Source organism: Amblyomma mixtum, chromosome 7 (assembly GCF_055824585.1).
Source record: "Amblyomma mixtum isolate Tamu chromosome 7, ASM5582458v1, whole genome shotgun sequence".
NCBI lineage: Eukaryota > Metazoa > Arthropoda > Arachnida > Ixodida > Ixodidae > Amblyomma > Amblyomma mixtum.
This window is the reverse complement of record NC_143018.1, coordinates 101,018,754-101,033,741: the sequence shown is the minus strand read 5'-3', so window position 1 is coordinate 101,033,741 and position 14,988 is coordinate 101,018,754.

Sequence of the window (14,988 nt, the reverse complement as noted above, 5' to 3'; positions counted from 1 at the left end):
GACAAAAGCTGAGCATGAGTGTATGAGTGCTAGATATGACAATGAATAGTTTGCTTACCTTTGGCCATGTTCTGTTGTGTTTTGGGGTGTGAACAAATGCACTAGATTTTCTCTACACTGCAATTATTCTTATTTACGAGTAATGTGGTGTTTTGTCTTTCAGAAACGCATGATTGCTTTACTTGTTCCTACATTGTATAACTAAACTAGCTGCCATAAATTGAGCTCAACCACTATAACAGCGAGCATTCTGGTGAAATATGGGCGGACATGCAGTTCTATTGTGGTGTGCCTGCCTTGGAACAGTAGCTGTGGCATTCTGCTGAACACACAGTTCACTGAAGTAAATCCTGTCTAGGACGGCCAAATTTCAACAGGCAGAATGCTAAAATGCCTTCAGGACAAAGCCCTCTCCCATATCTCCCCAATTAACCCTGTCCTGTGCTAGCTGCAGCCGCCTTTTCTCTGTGAACTTCCTAACCTCATCCACCCACCTGACTTGACGCCCGCCGCTGCACTTGCCCTCTCTTGAAATTCAGTCTGCTGCTCTTAACGACCATCAGTTAATGCCTTTGCATTAGATGCTCATCTCTGTTTCTTCTTGATTTCAACTAGAGTGTCATTAACTTGTGTTTGTGCCCTGACCCTCTCTACTCTCTTTCTTGCTCTTGAAGGATACAGACTCAAAATTCAAATGCAAAGGAGTGATATGATTTTTTTCATTTGCATAAGGAGATGCCTTCTAGCAGTTTTCAATCTCGGGTGTTGGCTGGAACATAATTTGATGTCTTGAATGTTGTCCAAGGAGCCACTCTGCACTTCCACTCGCATCGAGTGATGCCAGGGTGCACCTGCTCTGGTTATTGTGACATCACTGTACCCAGTGCTTGTTCACAGGAACAACCAGTGCTTGCCGGTGACGCTGACATCATCAATAATGTGGTAGTCCAGGTTCGCCTGTCGACCGTGACGTCAAGGTGCACTTCAGCGATGAAAGCGCCACAATCTGTAGAGGAGGAAACACAATCTCATGTTCCCACATCGTCTTCCCCCTAGCAGCGGTACTGAGTTGTTCGTCGTTGTCGATAAGCCAATCTACACCTCGGCCTAGGTGGCTGATTCTTCAACCGACTATCCTTCCACCCCTGCCGACAAGAAAGCCCTCTGGCCACCCCAAAACCAAGAGCCACTGTCACCGGTGCTCTGTGGAAGCTATGTCACCACAGGTGGATGGTACCAGCCCGCTTCTCCACCGACCCTCATCATCTTCCCCTACCCCTGCCATCTAGGACCCGAAGAACTATCAATAATACCTTGACCTCCGCTTGAGGAGCGCATAATCCCCTGTGAACAACAAATAGCTCAGCTATCCGCAGCCTACTTGCAAGAAAAAGTAGAAATAATGCTCGAATTCATTCAACCCATAGCACCCGCTTGGACCTCACGAAGGCACTTGCTCTTATTTATTTATTTTCAGATACTGCTAGCCCCTTCGAAAGGGCTGTGGCAGGATCGGGGAGGCCAGAAAACAAACCCTTGAAAGCCCTCGCTGATCAGACCATACTCCCACACGCAGCCCACTCACATGACCTTTGAGCTTCTCGCCGTCCCAGTCCGGGACGGCGAGAAAATTTCCCATAATGCGTGATGCTTCGACATTTCGCATCCTTCAATGACTGTGCCGAATCATGAAAACCAAAAGAGCTACTACTGGGGCTAGTTGGAAATACATTCTTGAAGGTATTGGTGAGCGCTATCGAAATACGGAAAAGGGATGAACACACAGGGCAAAGCGCTAATTGTTCTGTGTGTTCGTCCCTTTTCCGTATTTTGATAGCGCTCACCAGTACCTTCAAGAATGAAAACCAACTGCATCACTCTTCATCAGTGGCTTAATTCTGCCCATCCACTCCCTTCTCCACGAGATTTGGGTTAGGAAACCCGACATCCGCTGTTGGAGACGGGGCCCTTGAGTTGACTGACTCGTTCAGCCCCGCAGGTCCCGGTTCCGAAGGACGCGGTGTCGAGCTCCGTTCTGGAGGAAAATGTACAGTAGGTTTATTTGTACATATTTACAGTCGAGATAGAAGTGCTTCGGCCACAAAACAACATCCCATTAAATGCGCCCCAGATCCCTGACTACGGAATAAAGTTCGGAGAACGATGTCCAGTCAGATGGGCAGTTGTGGTACCACCCACGGCAGGGGGCGGTGCTGATGCTCTCTTGCTAAAGCCCATAGCAGCTCAGTCGATGGAAAGGGGTAGAGACTGACTCATCAAACGCCGATGTGTCAATTTGACCACTGCGGCAAGTCTTCTGTCCGTTGCCTCCATGGGAAGGAAGTTTCCCGCAGTCCCCCAGCAGGTGAATGAACGTCCTCGCATTCCCCTGCCGGATGTCCGAAGCACGAGACCTCTGTCGAAGACACAGCCGTCTTTCAATTAACAGCAACAGCTTGACCTTTCGCAGCACAACTGTGTCCGGCGACCCGAGGGCAGACTTGGCCACTTTGACGCCGTCGCCGCTGCTGCCGCCGTCGCCAGTCCCCACCGCGTATTTGCTTCACGATGACTCACGTCTGGTAGTAATTCCTCCCAGGTCCGTGTTATCCGGTCTTACCACCGCTTCCTGAGTATCGCGTCCTTCGTTACCGCGTACACTCGAGGCTGCACTAATTGGGCCCGCGCGTTAATTGGACGGGACTTCCAATCACAAACTCTTTGGTCTTCAAACATATCTCTCGGAAACCATCTCATTCGCATTCACTTTACACCTCCCCGGAACATATATACTTTGTGCTGTTCTAATTTTTTACGAACGCTCTCGTTATAAATATTTCAGAACTCATTCCAGCTTCATTGCAAATCTTGCCTCTAAGTATCAGTCCTCAAGGGCAGAGATTTCCGTGTTCCGCATCAACTGTAGATATCAGTCGACCCTCTGCCTTGGAATGGTTCTGCAGTCATGCATCTCGCAGCATCATTTCACTGTACTAAATTCCGACACCGCAACGGGGGGGCGTATGTCGCTAGCGGTCTACTTCCCCAGCCCTCCCTCTTTCATGGTTCTGTAGGTCTCTTGGAGACCCACAGTCGAACAGGATTGCCTGGGAACCGTTGTATTCTATTTTTTCTGGACGTTTCCTCCTGAAGACGTAAATAAAATAGCAGCCTGACACACCGATCGCAATTCAAAACCTTAGCGAATGCATATCCAAATAGCTCCACTCATTCATATATGAGGAATGGGAATGCTCCGTCAAGCAGGAGCACCAAGCAGAGACCAAAGCGGCCTCGCCTAGCACCCCAACCCTTACCTCATTGAGTTGGGGTGCTGGGCGAGGCCGCTTGCGCTTACGCCACGGTATATTTCTTCCACCGTGGCTTACGCTTACCAACTTACGCAATGGCGCTTCTTCAAAAGGTTCTTATCGCTCGTAAGGCGGGTCGGCTGCGCGATCTTGGGCACCTGCTGGCAACGCTAGCGTCGTGAAACCATGTGAAGAGGTGAACGTACAGTGTGCTCGAGGGTGGCCTCAGTGTGACCACATGCTATCATTTTACATGCTGTCATGCGCTACATGTCATGCGGTGAAGCCGACCTAACCAGCTAAAGCATAGCGGCGGCCCTCACCTTCGCTGAATTCATTGCAGAAGGTGTTACGGAAGGCAGCTGTTTCTTACTTTAGTGAGATTATTCTATTCACAGTGCACTGGTAGCAGTACTAGACATCTGATGGTAAGAAGTGGCAAGTTCCAAAGCAACGTTCACTGCGGCTACGTTGCGAAGCAGGTGAGGCCTAGCAACGTGTAGCGAGTACTCCGGCGTGCCACATCGCTGCAAAAAGCGCCACACTGGCATGGGTGTAATATATTCTTGCCTCTGGGTTACACATAAGCGTATTTATTGCCATTTTTATATATCGGACTATTCCACGGTACTTTTAATCCGGTTTCGATTGTTTTCAATTCAATTCAATTCTTTTTATTATCATTTCTTCAGCACAGTACATAACATCACTGTCTGGATCCTTAGCCAAAGGCTAGTTATGGATCCATGCAATAAAAGCAAAGATATTAGTGAGGACACGGCGCCCTATATTAAAAATCTGCATGGCACTTCCCCGCTTACCATCGATACCTACCAGTACCTGCCATCGATAAGTACATAATTACACAGGGCTCATAACACGAACCGTCTTTGCCAAAGGTAACCGGGCAGCAGTGGTTTGTTTCCTATAGCCGCGTAGCAAAGCACTTATCTGCGCAAAGTAAGGTGAACCCCCTCACGTTTTGATACCTATCTGTCTTTACGGGCGCCATAAAGGCTGCTTAATTTATACGGTTGAGAATCGACAACCTGTTGCTCGGTTACTTTTGGAAAAGGGGGCACCTCACCCCCCCCCCCCCATCCATGCCCTCTACCAACACCCCCTTTGTTGCCTCTGCATACCCCTCCTACTCAGTAAAAAGAGTGCAGACCTGTCACTGGTAAGCCTGGACTGGACTCTACCACGAAACTAAAAAAGGACATCCCATGGAGAGGATGCAATCGCCTATGTCCTCCTCCTGAACCTTCCCGAAACCTAACAGCTACTTTCTTTCGTGAGCGCACGCTGGTCGAAGGATCCTTCCCTTAGGAGTGGCGATCCTCCACCATTTTCAGAGTCCCAAAATATGTAAGTTCCCAACACTCCAATACTTTTGGCCTAACTCCCTTACCTCCTGTGTGGGTAAGAAGATGGAACGGGGGATGCTGAACAGTTTTCAGAATTATCTAGAGGCCATGTCGTTCATCCAACATAACCGAATTAGTTCCATCCCTATGTATCTACACATGACCTCCTTCTGCTCCTACAGCGTCTTTCCGTCCTCTTCCCAAGTCCATACTCTGGTCTCAGTACAAGTGGGAAACGCATTTGACCATGTTCCACTTGATACTTATATTTGCTCAAGAAAGTGAGTGCAGGTAGGTGGCGTAGCCATAAATTTTGTTCGGGGGGGGGGGGGCTCATGTTGCACCGCGCCTCCTCGTAGAATTTGTGGAGGGATCAAACGCAAGAATAATAACTGCAATGCCATATTTACAATACCATTGTGTATTAGATAACGCTACGCACTGCCTAGACAGGTGAAATATGTATTTTTTAAATAAAAGAATGCATTCGTATGTCTTAGAAAACCGTGGCAGACATAACTGATACCAATGCTTCCATGCTTTTGCGTATTTAATAAGTAAAGAAAATATCACACGAAGTCTCCAACTACATCAGTCCGAAACCAGCAAAGCAGTGCATGCCACTGATATGAAAACTTAAAGGCCTGAAATTAGCGAATATAGAGGACAAATATTTTAATAAATCTTTGTCGTTTAAGAACCTTTACATTTTTGTACATATGCAACGGCCAGGAAAAAATCTCAAAGACGCTGTCCTTCGTTCGAGTGTACTGCACAGCAGCAGCTGTCACCGGTCATGTATTGCGATTAATTGCACCAAAATTTAAGTCACAACAACGAGCACATGTATAAACGAGTAATTCTGCAAAATATGCATGCATAAAATATGCATAAAATGGAGTATTAGAAATGCGAAGATACAACTTGATAGAGGAAAAAAAGCGTCAATGGAAACAGTCACTGTATACACAAAACCTCGCAACAAGATATTTAAATAGACGTATGTCTCCATTAAATCTACATATCTAAGCTAAAGTCATTCTGTATAATGCGTGAAACAAGGCAAATAAACATCTTGTACAATCACAGATAGTAAATTTTACACAGGGAAAAACAGACGATCTATGCAAGAACAAAACTATGATAGCTGAAGTCGCGATATGTACTTGGGCCATGCTGCGGTCGCGACTGCACCAAATGGTTAGAATAATAGATGAACGATGCAGAAATCAATATGAAAGTATGTATTTTTTAATTGCCTGCACGGCGACAGTTACTCTGCACCCATATTTACAGAAGGGTATTCCTTTGGTTCAAAGAAAAAGTAAAAGCAATTAGCTAAAAAGGAAGGAGAATGACAAACGAAATCCACGGATGATGCCACAAGTTGAAATCACCAATATCCCAGTGTGTATGTTGGGAAACGCCGCGTGGAGAGGGCTTTCAATAAGCAAGGTCACTCAAGATCGGTTATTGATGTCCTCAAAATTTTCGTATTCGCATGGTAATTTTGATCATGGTGCTGACTGATGCTTGCGTTACGTGACTTCAGGTGCATGTGCATTGCCACGAAATCTAACCCGATTTAGCAATGTTCGCGCCAAAATGTCTTTTCTAGTCTGAAAAAGGCATTGTAGGTGACAAAATCCCGAACGACTTCCGGCACCGGTGGTTGTTTTCGTCAGCGGTGCGTGACAGTTCGATAAAATTTCGGGGGGGGGGGGAGGGCTGAAGCCCCATAAGCCTCCCCCCCTCTGGCTACGCCCCTGGTGCAGGAATAAGCTCACACATACCTACGTAACTTCGTCAAAGGTCGCATTGCGTGTGTCCGAGTGGCGCGGCCGAATTTCTCCCCCAACCTTCTCACCCGTGTCAAGGGGTTGTTCTTTATGCCACCCTTCTCAACCAAGGTATGGTCCCACACTCCAGCCTACTCCAAAGTATTCCTCACCTATCTCACATCTTTTATACTGACGGCCTCACTCTCCATTACACTGATGGCTCCAGCGCCGAATAAGGCACAGCTGCTCCTCTTATCCCGTTGCCGTTCATGAAAGACCAGTCAGTCACCACACTACCCTTCATTTAGCCCACCATCACATCCCTAGTTTCCTTATATAATGTCTCAGGCATTCATATTCGGGAACGACTGTTAATCCGGCCATCAACACGTGTAGTTCCGTCATAGACCCGGTCCAGCGTGTTGCTGATGCCAACCCGGATTGCAAGAAAAACAAACCAGTCGATTAGTACACGCACTTACTACCAAGATAGTGAACTTCGAAGCTCCGGCGATTCGCGAATTGCCTCTTCTGCGTGGAAAAGCTAGACGCCGCACTTGCTACTTCTGACGATTATCATCGCCGAGGCCCGATATTGTGACCTATTTTGCACTTGCAAACGTTGACCAAGAGGCTGGACGTGCACTTTTTGATCACTTCTTGGTGTGAAGGTAGAGTTCTGAACGATTGCAAGTCCAGTCGTATAGTTCCGTCGCTGAAACGTGACAAATCACTCCTTGACCTCACATCATACCGTCCCACTGCACAGGCAAGCTACGTCGGAGAAGCCGTGGAAAGGATGGGCGCTGTCAGATATATCCTCAGCAGCGGCTTGAGTGCGTCCGCACTTTCCGCAGCGTCAAAGCCGCAGCGGCGCGGTGGCCGTTCACTTCGCCACGCTTAGCGGGCACGCTCCGTTTGCTCGAAACGCCGTTGAGAGCGCTGCAATTTGGTAGTGCACGAGCGTAGTCACGTGGTATTTTTTTTTTTCATATTTCGCGGGCTTTCTTTAGATATATGCCGGAAAAAAGGACCCCGTATCAGATACCACGCTACAATAAACTGTATCGGTTGTTGGTAAACCTGCTCTGCAACCTAACGTAACGGTCTTGGCACTAAATTGAATATTTGAAAATTTGCATAAATCTTAGTTAATTAACTATTTAAGCGCAATTAAAAAAATATTCTGAGGAGCGCCACATGATGGCAAACAATGTATCGTTGGTTTCAGCGGACTGCAGTTTACCGGTTTTTTTAAATCCTTGGTTCAAGTTACGTGAAACACCCTGTATGTATATATTTAAGAGAAGCCAACAGGCACAGAAACCAAGGAACACAGGGGATTTTATTTATATTTATTTATTTTGTGGTGTTGATCAGTGGAGAATATTACTGAATATGTTATCGCTTAAAGATAATTGATTAGAAAAGCAGAAGAAAAAACAACCACATGCCGCCCGTGGGAACCGAATTTGTATTACCTGTCCATGCCCCTTTCTTCCTCTTGATTCTTGCCATAGCGCACTGCATTGTCCTGAATTTCAGATGAACCCTCCTCGTTAGCCTCCACGCTTTTTTTTCCCTCGATGAGTACCGGTAAGGTACAGCTGTACTTTCCCTTCGAGTGAATTTTTTTTTCAGGTTCGTTACCTAGCGAAATGCAGCTTCGCTGTATGTATTACTGACTTCATGTCTGATATCTTAGTTGCCAGCTTTGAAAATGCACTTAGAAAATTAGAGCCTGGTTAAGCTTCAGGTCCTGACGCCATTTCAAACATAGTCCTCAAGGCTTGGCTTGCACGAAAATTACTTACGAGCATCTAGGATGCAGCGACGGCGTAGAGGAATACAGCATCAGCCTTACGTGCAATAGGATGGTGGTTCGAATCCCGGCCGCGTGGTAATTCTCCACAGAATTAAAAAAAATTCGAATGCCGATGGAATTGAATAACCAGGGATGTGGTGCCGCCTGACCATGCAGAGCAGACAATGCACCCTCCCACCACAACAGAATTTGGCGACCCTGAAGTGTATTTATCTACCACCTCTTATATCATCATCAGCAGCAGCAGCAATAGCAGCCGGACTATGCCCCCTGCAGGGCAAAGACCTCTCCGATATCTCTCCAATTAACCCTGTCCTGTTCCAGAGGCGGCCACATTATCCCCGCAAACTTCTTAGCCTCATCCGTCCAGAGAGAGAGAGAAAACTTTATTTACAAAGGAATTCGGGGCACGCCCCAGGGTCCCCGCACGACCCCACTGCACTCAAGTGCACCTAACTCACCAAAATTGTAGCCGAGACTCGGATCCCGCGCACCGATCTCTCGTTTGGGCTCCAGGTCACTAAGGCGTCCACGGAAATGAGGCAGCCGACGCCGCCGCCCGCGCGCTCTCTCTCTGGGCATTTCCCACTGGACCCGACGCCGACCAGGACACTGATTTCAATCCGATTTATACTTTTCAAGAAATATGCGAGTATTACATCCACGCACCAAACTCTTCCCACCCCGTGCAAAGGGCTGGGGAAGGTCAACGAGCGGGTACTCCTGCGCCTGCTCACCAACACGATGTTGTGCCCGGCAACTCTGCAACATTTCGATCCTCAATTCGACGGGCGGCGCTCACACTGTGGGGAGGTGTCTGACACTTACCACATGTTGTGGGCCTGTTAGCAGAACCCATCACTACCCCCTATCCCAAACCCCACCCGAGAGGACTGGGAGGCGACCCTGTCCGGTTGCTGCACCCTCGAGGCCCAAAGGGCCTTAAAGGGTCAGTCTACTGAATTTTAGCGACCATATTTTCTTTGCGGCAACCGATAGCTCTTTACTCAAATTACCGTTTAGCCAGCTGTGGTGCCAAGGAGTGCGGTAGAACATTTTAAAATAGAATTTATTAATGTGGAAACACATCTGTATGAGATGGTAGTCTCATCTGGCAACCATGTGGATTTCCGCCGCGCGGCGACAAACATGGCGGCGCCCGTCGAAGCCGGACCTCTCGCTTCGGACTGAATTCGCGTTGTTGCTGCCTTTTTCAGTGCGTTCACTGGCCATAAATGGGGCGCATGTCTTTCGCTTCGTCTCATCTTGCCTATAAGAAACATATGAGAGATAAATTTGCTTTATTTTAATAATTAGAGTGACGATTCTGCCGCTCCTAGGCTTAAGTGCAGAGTCGGTTTGTTTACAGCGATGGTTCCCGTCCTGACGACCAGATGGCGCCACTATAGGCTGAGTTTATTTTTGCGTCTCTGCTAGCATACGCTTAACTAAAAGTGGGAATGTGCCTGCGTTTTGCGTACGTGTAACTATAAATATTCATGTGATTTACAGAAAAAGCGAGCGGTACGCCTTCTACAGTTTACTAGAACAAAACGTGCGTTTTTCTGACATTGGGGCATACAAATGGTACGTAGTATATTCACTTATGCTTCTACAAAAGAAGACTACCACTTTCTTGAACAAAATGAACGTTTGGGGTCGCCACCATGCTTTTTTACGCGACTTTTAACGCCGAAATAAAATATAAATTCCTGCCTAAACCGGGCGCAGACCCCTCGTTATTGATGTTATAGGGTGCCAACTACCAGAATATGCCATTATTTATACACTCATATCGGTGAGTAGACTGACCCTTTAACGCAGCGCGCCCGGGCTGCGGCAAACGCCAATGGGGTACCTGTCTAGGCATCCCACCTAGTGGTTGTAAGGGCGTGACCCTTCAGGTCACGACCCCCCACACCTCTCCCTATATGATTTAATAAATGTTTTCACCACCACCACCCCCTGCCGCCTCCTGCTACACTTGCCTTCTCTTTCTTGCCTTTCGCATTACATGCCCTGCCCAAGCCCATTTCTTCGTCTTGATTTCGACGATAATGACATTAAGCCGCGTTTGTTTCTCGCCCACTCTGCCCGCTTCCGGTCTCTTAAGGTTACACCTATCATTTAACTCCTACATGCAACACACCAGATAACCCCCGCCCTCTGTACGCTGGCGGACAGACTTGTGACGCAGCGGAGGGTGTTAAGAATCTCTGCTTCTGGACAGGAATTCATTGCAGACTAAGCATGGCTTCGCTTTCACTTTTATTTCTGCTAAGCATGAAATGCTTTTAGCTCCCGTTGTCGGCAGTGCGGTGACGTCACGCCGAGACCGAGAGCCAACATCCGGGCACTGAATTCCACTCATCTGGGCACTGAAACGAGAACATCCGGGCACCGTACGAGTTCTAGCGAGACTCATACGTGATCTGTTAGCGGCTTTGAGAGAGGGCCGCCTTGGGGCTGAAAAACTGCTTCCGCGCCGTCCCCAAGGATGGCGCTGCGGTCCCACTCTCACGCATGTGAGAGTGGGACTTCACCGATGGGGCTTCACGCCACGAACCAGTCTTTGGCATTTGAAGCGGAGACGCTACCACTTTGCCACGAAGGCTCAATCTGGTCTGTTAACTCTCCTCTATCTGCACGTGGCAGCGGTGGTGGCTTGGCTCGAGCCAGTAGGCAGGCCCGTGCAATTTCCTTTTCATCCTTCTCTCAGTCACAACAACACAACAGCTTCAAGCCGCAGCAGAAGACTGCTCGCCCCTGCCGACAACGCCATGATTATACGGCCGCTCCCGAAAGCGACAAGGCCGCCACGGTTCGCGGCTGCCTACCTAAGCCCGCTCTATTGCAGGCGATCGCTTCGACGCAACAAGAAGAGTGTGGTGTGGTGTGTTGAACACTAGACCCATTTCAAGATTTTGACTAGTACCATCTACAACAAATGTGTTATGCTCGTAAACATTTCATGCTTACTCTACTCTCGGTTACGGGAGAGGCAGAGATTTTTTTTCTCCCTTCTTGCGGGTTTGTAGGCGTGCCAAAACGGAAGGCGCTGCGGAAAGCGTTGCGCCGACGACGCGACGCCCCGGCTACACCCAGCTTTCGCCCGTCAGTCAGAAAGACGCACCAATGAAATGCCTTTAGCGAAAATGTCCCGTATGACATCAAACGAGCCAGAATAGAGGACGAGGATGTTTGCTTGTAGAAGGGAAGAACGAGCGGGCTTTGATTTGAATTTTTACAGCTTTTTGGGGCGTGCATGGCTCTAGTATATTGCAGAGGTTATCTTCGATGCCTCGTCTATGCAATGGGCTTTTTTTTTTAAATGTCCTGACCCTGGGCAGGTGCCGTTTAAGCGCGGTGTTGCTGCTTGTGTCACTGATGTGTGGTTAAGATGTTAGGCTTCGCTCTAAGAGTGGAACGCGACAGCGTCTTGCAACGCTGCCAGGGAGTCCATAGAACGCCATCGCCCGTTCGGCTGTACGCCTTGCTCACCTGTAAATTGTTTTTTTTTTGGAAAGGAAGTGCATCCGCTTCGCATATCTAGGTGTACACCTGAACACCGCCATAACGGGAAGGGAGGAAGATGGGAGGGAACGTAGACACGTATTCACTAGACGCGCCTTTGTTCTCCCAAACCACCGAGATCGCATGGCGGAGCGGTTAGCGTTTTCGTCTCGCACTCCGGAGCACCTGGTTCGATTCCCCATCTCGACCAATTTCCTGCTCAGTTTTATCTATTTTCCTTGGAACACCACTATCGTCAAAGAGGAAACCTACGTCAGACCTAACGCTGTAATGTAGCCAGTAACAACGAGCGTGAACTTTCCATCATTATATTTCTAAGGCACAAAGCTGGACCAAGAAATCTGGCAAATCTAGGCTTGTAATTTGAAAATCTCTGAAGCAAACCTCTTCACGAAACATTGTCACTCTGCGCTCATACTCAGGTGTCAAGTTATTAGATCAAAGAGAGTAAAGAGGAAAGCACAGATGTTTTCGGTAGTTCTAGAAGTGTCCAGCGAAGGCTACAGTAATATTGGTTATGAGAAAATGAAAGCCGCGGGGCCGCAGTAACTACATCACTTTGTGGACATCTCAGTAGCGCCATGTGGGGAATGAGGACGGTAGGAGTGGAAGAAGGTAGAGCCTCGCGCCAACTCTACACCCGCCCACTCCTCCCTATATAACAAACAAGCAACACACTATCACAGACTACAGACACACACTCTCCCCTTACCCTAGCCCACTAGAATTCCTCCTTCCCCAATCCTGCCTGCACCTCATGCCCAGAACCCTTCGCTTCTTCCCTCCACATCCTTTCCCTCTGCCCGGCGGACCCTCCCCGCGGGACCTAGAGAACCTCAAGACCTGGGAGGACTGGGAGACCCCGCTGCGCTCGGAGGACCCGGCCGTGCAGACCATCGCCACCGGCCGGGCTGCCAGTGTTATGGACCTTAGGAACATAAGCACTTGAGTGCAGTGGGGTCGGGCCAAGGTCGGGCGGGGACCGTGGGGCGTGCCCCGAATTCCTAATAATAAATTTTAAGGCGGAAGCCTTTAATGCCTCATCGTTGTAAGCAGAAGTTGTCGGCAGAAATGTCACGCTTTTCAATTGGTCGAAACGGTCGTGACGTCACAGTGCGCGAATTTTAAAAGCGGCCAATTGTACTCTGGCTAGCGACCATGCAACCAATTAAAGAGATCGTATAGTGATGCTCCAAGTTAGTGGGACTTACTTAACCAATTAGCCTAACTAACATTTCTAGTGAGACCAGATAAATAAATAAAACCGAGTAGGAAATTGGCCGAGCTCGGGAATCGAACCCCGGTCTCCGGAGTGCGAGACGAGCACGCTACCACTCCGCCATGCCAGCTGGATGGCTTGGAATGAACAAAGGCGCGTCTAGTGAATACGGTGTCTTCGTTCACTCCCATCTTCCTCCCTTCCCGTTACGGCGAGGTTTAGGTGACCACCGAGATATGACACACAGATACATTTCCTTTCCTCAAAAATCAATTTACCGACGAGCAAGGCGTAGAACCTTTCCTCAAAAAGCGTTGCATTCAAAGAGTAACGCATTGCGCCGAGCGGATGGTGGCGTTCCGTGGACTGCCTGGCAGTGCTACAACAGGCTGTCGCGTTCCACTTCTAAAGGCGAAGCTTAAGCGTCATTAATTGGCAGTTAATTAATGCACCAACAGAATGTGAAGTGAACAATCGCGTAGCAGAATGCAGCACTCAGGCTTTCGCCTTTCACCCCTTTAGCCGCTAAAGTTCCTCGTAATTTTTTTCTCTCTCGCTGCACCATAGTCTAAAAAAAGGTTTGGTTTGATTTATGGGGTTTAACGTCCCAAAGCGACTAAGGCTATGAGAGACGCCGTAGTGAAGGGCTCCGGAAATTTCGACCTCAAAATTCTAAAAAAAGAAAATTCGACAGCATCCGGAAATTCGCCCCCTCCCCCCTTCCAAATATTCCAAATGGAGCCTCAAAATTTTGGATTCAGTCCCGCCCCAGAAAATGGGTTAAGAGGCTTAGTGGGGATAAGTAGATTAAGGTTAATTGGTGGATTGAGGTGGAAGAGTCAATTGGGCTAGTATAATATTAAATGATAATCCAATGGAAGTAATTCCAGCATCACAGTCCTCAGATTTAAAGCATTAGCTCTGCCAGTCGCATTTCGAGGCTCCGAGTTTGCTGATTCCACGGATAAAATCTTAGATTCGGGCGTCCATAGCAAAAAAAAAAATGGTTTTCAGGAAAGGAAATGACGCAGGTACTGACCCTCATATATTGGTGGATATCCGAGCCGCGCGTAAGGGAAGGAATAAAGGAGGGACTGAGAGAAGAATAGAAGAAAGAGGTGCCGTAGTAAAGGTTTCCGAATAAATTCGACCACCTAGTCATCTTTAACGTGCACTGATATCGCAAAGCACGCGGTCGCTTTTCAGGCTTCGCCTTGATCGAAACGCTGCAGCCGCGGTCGAGTTCAAACCTGGGTACTCCAGCTCAGTAGACGAGCGCCTTAATCACTGAGCCACCGCGGCGGCCATAGCAATGAAATTGCAACCAAGTGATTGCCACGGAAACGAGGTGGTTGCATAGAAGAAGAAAATAGTAACAAAAAGAGAAGGTTGTTTGAGCCAACAGATAGATAAATACGACACTTTTCATACATGACATCCGCTTGAGGAATGAACATATTTAACATAGACAGAAATGGCTATTCTAGCCTAACGTGGGCACCCCGACCGCGTCCACCCTTATACAACAACAACTGTACCGTATAAACATGCTACAAGGTAACATAAACCTCGATGGAGGCGAAATTCTAGAGGCCCGTGTACTGTGCGATGTCAGTGCACGTTAAAGAACCCCAGGTGGTTGAAATTTCCGGAGCCCTTCACTACGGCGTCCCTCGTAGCCTGGGTCGCTTTGGGACGGTAAACCTCAATAAACCAACCAACTAATCTGTAAGAAAAAGGGAGGGACATATTTCCACTCCATTCCCCCCTCCCTACAACAGACCCTCGGCAGAAACACCACACTCATTACAGACAAAAGGACACTAGCTAATACAACAGAGCTGGCATCGCTAGCCTGCCCTCACTCGCGACAAAGAACCTGGTATGCCAGCGAAGCAGGAACCGCGCCTCCCCATCGGTTTCTAGACGGTTGGAGAGATAAGTGCACAGG